The 9,729-nt window shown below is 46.8% G+C and overlaps 1 long non-coding RNA gene across 2 annotated transcripts; it reads right to left on the reverse strand.

Moving 5' to 3' along the window:
• Positions 1 to 3,200: 3,200 nt before the first annotated feature.
• On the reverse strand, positions 3,201 to 4,410 carry LOC136296436 (uncharacterized). 2 transcript variants are annotated; one of them, XR_010722921.1, is made up of 3 exons: positions 4,208 to 4,410; positions 3,935 to 4,094; positions 3,201 to 3,261 (listed from the first exon to the last, which is right to left on the reverse strand). It is a non-coding gene; the product is annotated as an uncharacterized lncRNA (long non-coding RNA). The 2 variants fall into 2 exon arrangements; XR_010722922.1 differs by having other exon boundaries at positions 3,212 to 3,261; positions 3,930 to 4,094.
• Positions 4,411 to 9,729: the final 5,319 nt, after the last annotated feature.

Here is a 9,729-nt window from a genome sequence, read left to right on the forward strand (position 1 = left end):
TAAACCTCCCTTTTAGCATCTGCAAAAGTAAAGAGGATGAGTTTTCAAGTAATACTTTCAACTCATCAAATATTTTAATCTGTGTTCCTGAATGAGACACTGCCTCATAAATACCAGACATACTTGGCCTTCCATGAATCCCTCACAGGAACTCAGTGGTTCTTCGTGTGGGGAGAATCTCAATAACGGCAAATTAGGCAGACCCAGGCAATTGCCTTTTTGAGGGGTCTTTGTTGTTTTGTTTTGTTCTATTCTTAAAGGGGAAACCTACCTCTATTACTCATTTTGCTTTCCTAAGAGGTTTTCTTCTGAGACTGTGGTAGTTAAAGAAGCTAAAACTATCACAAAGCCATAGCATGCACATTTGTATAAAATAATTTACATAGGTTAATTGATACATATCAAATGTAACAAAGCTCCCTTGTTAAATCAGGGAATTCTGCCTTCTAAAACATGCAGGAGCTCAGTCATCGTCTCCTTGGGGAAGGAGTGCAACTGCTAAAAATCTCTGTCCTCACCCCTTTAAGCTCTAGGGGCTTGTCTCTTCCTTCTACTGAAGTGTTGTTAGTGGAAATTGCTAATGATTTTTCAGCTCCAGTAACTGTGGACTGGACAGCAGAGACTGCTGGGGAGAAAAAAATCGAGCTGGAAGGACGCTGGGTGGTTTGGATTAAATAATGTTTTGATTATATTCTACCATCTCAGTCATGTAAAAACCTGCCCTATTCTTCAAAGTAAAATTCAGTTCTCTTGTCAGCTAGTCCTAATTAGCTTTTGTACTTTAAATAACCTATCTACTCGTTTCTCTACATCTGCAAATAAACAATAGTGGCAGACAGATTTAATGAATGATTTTTGGTTTATCTGTGAATATTTTTGGCCAAGGAGCATTCCTGCTTTCAAACCTAAAAATCTGCTCTTATACGAACTCCAAATGAATAAAGATTGCAGTTACACCATCAGAATAATTTTCACAGTGCTTCTAAAATCTCTTTTTCCTATGGCTGGATGGCATGTTCTGTTTTAGTGTTATGGCAGCATAGAAAGAGACACAGTGAATTAGGCTGCTGCATGATCAAAATTGAACCTTTTTTTTTCCTTTTGCAGTTTGAAAGTCCTTCTTGGCAATGATGAATGTAGTTATTTAAGAATATAAGTACCATTTTTCTTTGAGTTTTCTGAAATATCTAACTGATCAATTTAGAAAGTTTGAATAAGCCCTAAATAATGCTGAATGCCAGAGCAGTTCAAAGGCCCAATCAACGTTTGATGGCATTGGCTTTTTAGTGATAAATTTGTCTCTGTTCCCTTGGCAGCAGAAGACCTACTGGGGCAGTGAAGGGTGGTACCTCCTGGAATACTGAAATCTTAAGACCTCTGTTCCTACATACCATCAGCAGGAAGGGGCAGAAACTCTTGTTTCTACTTTAGCAAGCCAGTTGTTTCTTTGCTTACAAAATGTTCTTCGTAAAAATTCAAGCTCTATAAAACTGGGGAGAAATACTGTTCTCACAACCATAAAACAAAGTGATTCTCTGTAAAACTCAAGCTGGGTAGCCTGCTGGACCTCAGATACAAAGCAAAGACCTCGGAAGATGTGAACTGTGCCACACGCTGCAAATAAGCATCTCCATCCAACCCTGGTTTCACAGCAGACTTCATGACTGAAGATACCTGTCACTTGAGACTGACTGCAGGTACAAGTGTACTTTGGGAAGAAAACAAGATCTCAAAATACACACGGCGGGAAAGCAGCAGCAATCAAACTAAATGGGTTTTCCCAAACTTCGAGCAATTTAAAAAAAATAAAATCATTATATCATCATGTAAGACCACCCTTACATCTGCCAAGTCTGTGGCAGAGCGGTGGCCAGTCGCAAAGAATCCCCACAAAGGAGCAAGGACCCTTCTAAGGGGCAGAACTTGGTGCAGAGTGTGCTCAGGAGGGGCTGCTGCTCCCTGCAGGTTTTGCTCCTAGAAGGGCCCCACTTTTCCCTTCTGCACCTTCATGTCTGTACAGCAAACAAGCCCTTGCCCTGTAGGACCCTGCCCCAGGGTGCCACCTCTCTGATGGCCATTTAGTGCCATGGGAAGGTGTACAGCTGTGGTACAAAGGGAAAATCCTTCCACTCTAAATGGTGAGCCAATGTTTATCTAGCCTATTAAGCGACGTCCAGCCGACTTAGTAGTGTCAAAGCTTTGCCCATGAAAAAAGGTCTTTCATATTACTGTTAAAAATAGTTCTGTTGAAAGAATCACTGCACCATATACAATAGGCTCTGCTGAAAGATCTTCAGAAAAAATAGAAATACTTCTGACACAAAGCTGCCCCTTGAAGGGGGAAGGCACAGACAGCAAGGAATATTCCCACCAAATAAGTTTGGTTATTAATATTAAACATGAAAGAACAAACTATTATTTTAATTCTTTTCTTTCTGTTTTCCACAAAGGTTGCACTTGATGAATTAATCTTCTCAGCGAAGTTTTTACGACCGATTGCCTACACACTATGAGAAGTTTCTCCATCCATTACTCGCAGGGAAACGGGTCCTGCTGTATAGGAAAATATTTGTTACATCTTATCAGGGTGACACATAATCTAACAACAATTACAGCAAGCCTATATTTTGTACTATTTAGTTTTCAACGTGAAAAATAGTTCTAATATTAAACCTGGGGTGGGTGGGGGTTATAGTAACCAGTTGAATATTATAAGCTGTGATTTCCTTTCTATGTGGAGCGATGCCACACTTGGATCCTGCTCTGAGACAATAGATGCACATAAATCCAGTGTACGTGCCTCCTATACAGATGCCATGGTCTGGTAGTACCTGAAAGTTGATTCCTCCTGTTTATACACACCAAGGGCAGAAATTGCCATGTCTTTGGTTTTGGTGTAGCCAAAAGCATTTAAAACACAACTAACATTTATAAGGGAAGTGGGAGAAAGTCTGAAAGCTGACCCAGCCAGAAAACCACCGCTGTCAAGAAAACTCAAGACTACACATTCTGTAAACTTCCCATATCAAACATTGGTCCAGATACCCTCAGTGGAAAGAACTTTGATTCCCTTCATGCATTGGCTTTTACCATTTGAAACTGGGGTACCCACAAACAGCACCAGGGTGAATGCAGCACCTCAAAACCATGATAAGAGTTTTGCTGTGGGTCAGCAGGCACAAGACACAGGTACAGGCTTACCTTAGACTACAGGATGGCCAGAAGACGTGCTGGTGTTACACCAGAGACCTGTTTTACACCCTGCAGGGCCAGTAAAACACCCGTTTGGCAAACCCTTCCTCTGTACCGATGCCTGCGCACGCAGTTAGGGTGTGAGATGCATCAGTGTTCCTCAGGGTGGGAAACACTTCAGAGAGGTGAAGATGATGATGCTTTTTACTTCTTTTGACAGAAGATACCCTGGTATTCAAGAGTCATTACCAGCAGGAGTTTATTTTAAACTCCACTGTTCTCATCCAGCCTGACAATGCCCTGAAGCAAACAAGAGCTTTTCCTGCCTTACATTTTGGTATCTTTAAAAGGAACAAACAAGTGCCATGCTCTGCACCAGCTCTGGAAGCTGGGTATAAACACACTTTGGGCTCTCAGTTCACAATTTGTATCTATTCTGCCAATTAATAGCTTTGGAGCCTCTGCATCCACATACATTTTTAATTGTGCACGTCCAAGTGAGTCATTGACACCAGCAAAGCAACAGCACCGATATCCTGGGAGTTACAGCCACAAAATCTATTTAGTGGCAACATTTTGATAAAGTGAGCAGGCCAGGAAAAGAGCAGACTTTTTCCCCTTTAACAACAAAATTAGGAAATTTCTTTTCATTACAAAACATTGTAAACTACCTTCACATAGGTTTTTATTTCGGGTATGCATTAAGATTTCCAAACAGAAGAGGACATAACACTCACTTGACCTTGTAACTGTGCAGCCTGCACGGCACCGCTGGGCTCCCAGCCCCGATCTCCAAACCTGGCACCAGCCTCCCAGTTCTGCTACTGCCCATCTCCACTAGCTGACGGCCCCATGACTGCCAGTAGCCAGGGGAGCTCGTGATGGTTTCCTGATGGTTTCTGCTTTTAAAACCAGGCAAGAAAGGGGAAAGAGCAGAGATTTGAGCACGTTTCAGACTGGAAACCAGGCACAGGGAGGGGTGCAGGGACAGCGAAGAAGCAAAGAGCACGCTCACATGTGTAGCTGATGGGTGCTCGGCGCTGTGCCGGAGCCCTTTATCCAGCTCGGCCAGCGCGGCGCGGCGCCGGGAGCGGGACGCGGCTCCGAGCGCTTTGCTCCGCGGCACGGCGGTCTTGGATCGGCGCAGGCTGGGGACAGGGAATGAGAGGGAGGTTCTCTGTATGTGATCCAGAAGGGTTTTTTTCTCCTGAACAGCCAGTGACAGGCAGACCCCGAATACGGGGCGCAGCCCCTTATAAACGGAGGGGAATTCGAAGGGCAGGTAGCAACTTTCGACCAATAAGGAGAGGGTGTGGGAGGAGAACAAGGGAGAGTTTCATCCTTTAGGACCTAATAGGAAACCGGTGGAAAGAAAACGAGTTACACGGACCAGTGGAGCATCGTGTGGTAGGGGAATCCCGGGAACAGGTGTTGAAAGGGATTGGTCCAGTGAAAGACTGACTTAGAACATTCAGAAAAAAGGGGTTGGGGTAGATACAACTGACAGCTCAGGGGGGTGAAAAACAACTTTTGGGACAAACCCATTAACTCAGAGAAAACGGGGATACAGAACAGTCCATTAACCACAAAACTCAAACAAACTTGCTTTCTTTCTCAAAGAAAGTTCGAATTCCTGAGTCTGCAATGAAAAGTGGGAAAATGGCACAGCCTGAGATTTTACTGCCAGCTCAACACGGCCCCTGATCCCACAGCCTCAGGCAAATCATGTCTCCTGGGGGAAGCTGGAATCCACACGGGTTGCTGAAGGCAACTGCCATGAAAACATCCAGACTGAGTTCAAGCAGCACGGGAGACAGCCAGCAAGGCCAGCTCTGGGCACCTGGGCTTTGGGAACACAGTGGTGCCAAGACCACCAGGCTTGGGCAGAGCTCCTGGCTGAGGCTGCTGCCATGCCACCACGGAGAGGGGGTGGCACTGGGCTCCCCTCAGCAAAAATCATTTGCCTGTTCAGGACATGTGTCAAGCAAGTGTCAGCAAGGACAAAAGCAGGATTCCCAGCACATGCCTGATCCCCTAGAACTGGGACACTGTCCCTGCAATTGTCACCCCTCCAGTGCACTGAACTCCACTGGCAACAAGCTCTGCCTTACAGGGTGCTCAGCACACTTGATGTGTTCTGGGTCAAAAATTCATCTCCTTGATGCCTGGCTTGCTGTTTTCTGCCCTGGGGCATTATTGCCCCTCAAAAGCAGTGGTAGTTACCTTCAGGGATCAAGTACTTGTGCCAGGGACAAAACAGATTTTGCTTTCAGACAAATCTGTGGATTCCAGGGAGCCCATCTGAAACCACTGCTGCAGTCCAGAACAGCAGGACCAGCACTGCCAGATCACACAGACCACAAAACACTCCGGATTCGCTTCTGGAAGTGGAGACATTGCTCAAGGACAGCAGCAACTGCACATAAAACCCCAACACTCAATCACAGAGCCCTCATGTACACCCACTGTGCCCCTGCAGAGGCTGCTCCACCTGTCAGAGCTACGAACCCCCAGAGCTGCTGTGGGGTCCTGTGACACACACCTCACCCCCAGGCGTGTTCAGGTAACTGAACTGAGCCCCAGAGCATTGCAACAAAGATGAAGCAAAGCAGAAAAGTTTTTTTAAACCATCTAGTAACCTTGTACGTACCCTGAATGGGATGTCTGTTGTTCAGTTTTCAAAATCGTCTTGGGCACTTGAGTTAGATGTCCCTGCTCTTACAGCTTCAGTCCATGGAATGGAGAAAATGTTACCAGACAAAAGAATTATTTACTCATTTTAGCACCAGTAAAACATATCTGAATCATCTCTGCAGAGACTATATGAAGGGTTCATCCTTTTAAGCATCCTCTGAAGCTCCTGCATGGACAGACCAAACCAACTGTGCAGGACCTGTTTCCTCTCCTGTGAGCCCTTGGTAAGATCTGCATGGAGACCAGAGCTCTGCTTCCCTGCTGAGCTGTGCTTATCCATTCTGGGTTCAACTCTTCTGTATGCATGAGGGAAACATTCCTCAAGGACTGTTTTCACCACCCATTATTACCAATATTTATCCCAGCCATGGGGTTCACACACCCACCAACTACTGTCTGCAGGAGTTATCTGCTTCCATGAAGAAGGCAGGGAGTAAACACCACTGAATTTTTGGAGACCAGATAGAACAACTACTTCTCTTGGAGATGCTGCCTAAACCTCCCTGCTTTCCTGCTGATCCTGTGAGATTTGAGACTGTGAACCACAGAGACCAGCAGTCCTTACTTTACAGACAACCTGTTTGATACAGATCTTCATTTAATCCCCACTTTTATTAGGATGAAAACAAAACCAGATGCAGATTAGCAAATCATTTGTAGGGACAGGAGAGCACACATTTAGAGAACCACTGCCAAATGCTAATGCTTAAAGAATTCAAGCCCAGGGGCTTCATACCAGGGAGGGACTGACAACTGCAAAGCAGAGCTGGGCAGCCTGGAAAGCTGCTAAAAACCACAGGAGATAACTGCATTTGAGGACATTGCGGCTTATCCCTGAGATTAAAATAGACATGTTCCCTAAATACAACAAAATGAGCTCCCTTGGTGCCTCTTGAAGATTTGGGCACCTGCTGCTCTCCCCAGCCCCCCAGAACAGGGCTGACAGCGTCTCTTTTACATCTGGGGTGGAATATACTCCCACAAACTTCCCCAGCTGCCTTCCCCCCACATGATTGCCTGGAGGGGCTGATGGGTGTGCTGGGCACCTGCAGCAGGATCCCTGGGCACCTCCTGCGATGGCCCTGGGCACAGAACATGTGGGCAGTGGCTCCAGGCAGCACAACACTGCAGCCTGGTCGATCATCAGGCTTCAGGGAGGCTTTGGGCTAATGCACAAGGAACCCCAAGAGCATGTGAGCCAGGGGCAGCCACGCTGCAGCCTGGAGACAAGGGCATCCTGCCCTGGAAGGCAGAACTCCCCTGGGGAAATAAGGCAGTTTCTGCACAGTGCTGCTCATGATGGCACTGTGGATTGAGTCTGCCTGAAACCAAAGGATGGACCAGAGTGGGATGTGAGTAGGGCCCTGCTGCAGGGAAAGTCACAGGACCTATAACCACACATTTCTTCCTCCAGGCTGCAGAGGTGAAGAGGGACCCCTGCCCAGCATAAATCCACGCACAATGGAGTCATTCCAGTTTATGCCAAGGACTCCCAACACGTGGGGCTACTTGCCAGTCCTTGCCACCACGGCCAGCTCTGCCATGCAGGAGGATGGTGGCTTTCAAAGTTGCTCCTGCTCAAGGCTGGGCCAATGATCCGATCCCTCTCCCTTCACAGAGGGGGCCCCGAAGCACTGAAGGCCAGGAAACAAGACAAAAGCTTCAAATCCGCCGCTGGCTCCCCGCTGGAGGCACAGCCACCTCAAGCAGCCAGCATCACCTCCAACTTCACTTTTAGATTAATGTTCTTCCAAACTTTCCTTGGCTCCCCGCGCTCCCACTTTCTGTCACCCTTCTCATTACAGATGTATCTTTGCATCAAGGAAAGCGGGAGGAAAAATTGTTCTTTCAGGGTGACAGCTGAGCGAGGGCTATATTATTAAAGGTACCAATCATAGGTGCCGAGCTATCATCGCAGGATGAATGCACTTGTCAGGAGCCCGCGGCGGCCGGGGGAGAGAGGGAGGGAGGGAGAGAGGTGGCGGGACAGTGGCTCTCGCTTCCCCGCTCCGCTCCTCCCGCCCCCCGCTCTCCCTCTCCTTTAATGTTGGCCACCTCCGCTCGCCTGAACTTGGACCTTCAGCAGCGACAATTTCTCTGGCCTCGACAGCAGGATTAATTTCTCCTGCCCTCGGCGGGGCCTCCGAGTGCGGTGGAAGTCCAGCTGGCCTGCTGCTGATAAGATGTACCTTTTGATTTGTTTTGTCTTTGATTGCCTTTTCTGTCACCTACAATGGCTGGCCGCCTGGAGACCTCCACATCGCCTGACTGACGGATCTATTTATCTATAGGCTGCTCCCTGGCTTCTCCTCCCCCTCGCTCCCCTCCTCCCCCAAACCACCACCTTGTACCACTGAAGTCCCAGTCTAATAGAAGCCATGAAGGCTCATCCACCATAAAATACATCTGCCATCCTCCTTCTCTCCAAGATAAAAGCCTGTCAGTGTTACTTTCCAATTCCAGGCAGCTTGATTAATGGTGAAAAGCCACTGCAAGATCGACTTCTGGTTTTTACAAGCGCTGTCAGCTAGCCCAGGGTTATGCGAAACACACTCATAGAAAACAAAACAAAATGAGAAAAGGTTGGGTGGGGAGGGAGAAGAGGGATGGGAAGGAGGGGGCGAGGGTAACCAAATCATATTAGGCTCAAGACTAAATAAAATAGGAACCTGGAGCCATCAAATACCTGTCAGTCGGGTGCAGAAATACACTCTGCAGCTCATTGTACCAAGGCAAATTATGGCAATAATAAATCATTGTTGAAGGAAGATTGTTGATAATTTTTTTTTGGATGGTGGCATTCAATAGGGGCTCTGGGACACCTGCCACTGGGCTTGGAGCGAGAGCCAGAGCAGGTTATTAGCCTGTCACTCAGCCCTCCTCCTCACACCCCACAGGAATCACAGGCAGTAGGACTAGAATAAAAAGTCTGGAAAGAGAGATATTTTAAAAAAATTAATTACATAGCTGAAATACTCCTACAGGGAAAAAATAAGAAAAGGGAGGGGGTCAAAAGAATTACAGCCCTCTTTGCAAAGCTCTTTTTTGATACAGAATATTTTACAGTGGCCCAGCCTAGTAGTGCTTCAATTACTCCACTTCATCTGCCATCAACAGACAACCATCTCTAGGGTGAGATCTGACTGATGGAGCAAGGTAGTGCCATACACTCTGGAAAAGACTGGGAAAATATACAGCCTGGAAAAGAAAACATGGAATATTCCTGAACCACGAAGACTGGGCTTGAATGGTCAGGAGTGGGAATTCTTCAGGCTCAATCCTATGACCAGCAACACCCTGAAGTGTGAAGGTGTGAGTGCTGTGAGGGTGGATCTCAACTGACCCAGAGTACCTCTTACAGCACAGGACTCTCTCTGCCATATGGGATTATCATCCATATCCAACTGGAAGATCAGGTAAATCATTCACTGCAACATCTCTACATCTGAGGTAAGTTTCCCATCTGAGATGAATAATTCCAATATTTCTTGAGGGATGAGGTTTGACTGGATCATGGGACAAGGTGCACATTGCCTAACAAAATAATCCCATGTCTTTGTGTTCACCAAGCATGGGCAGGGCTCAACATCACTTTTTCCAAACTGGAAGGTCAGGCTGATCAGCAGACACCATCTCTCCTCTACCAGTGAGAGGGGAAGCTGGGGAAGCTGGCAGAGTAATTTCCAATGACTTCACACAGATAAACTCCTCTGTTCATTTTTAGGATCCTATTTGCCCATCACACTGGACAGAACCTCTGGCCTGGCCATGGGACTTCAGTTTATTGCCCGTTGAGACACCCAGCAGAAGACAGAACGGACTGAAGGAAAGGGCTGATAAACA

This window comes from Chamaea fasciata, unplaced genomic scaffold, assembly GCF_029207755.1.
Source record: "Chamaea fasciata isolate MVZ Bird 193981 ecotype frontalis unplaced genomic scaffold, bChaFas1.0.hap1 SCAF_13, whole genome shotgun sequence".
Lineage (NCBI taxonomy): Eukaryota > Metazoa > Chordata > Aves > Passeriformes > Sylviidae > Chamaea > Chamaea fasciata.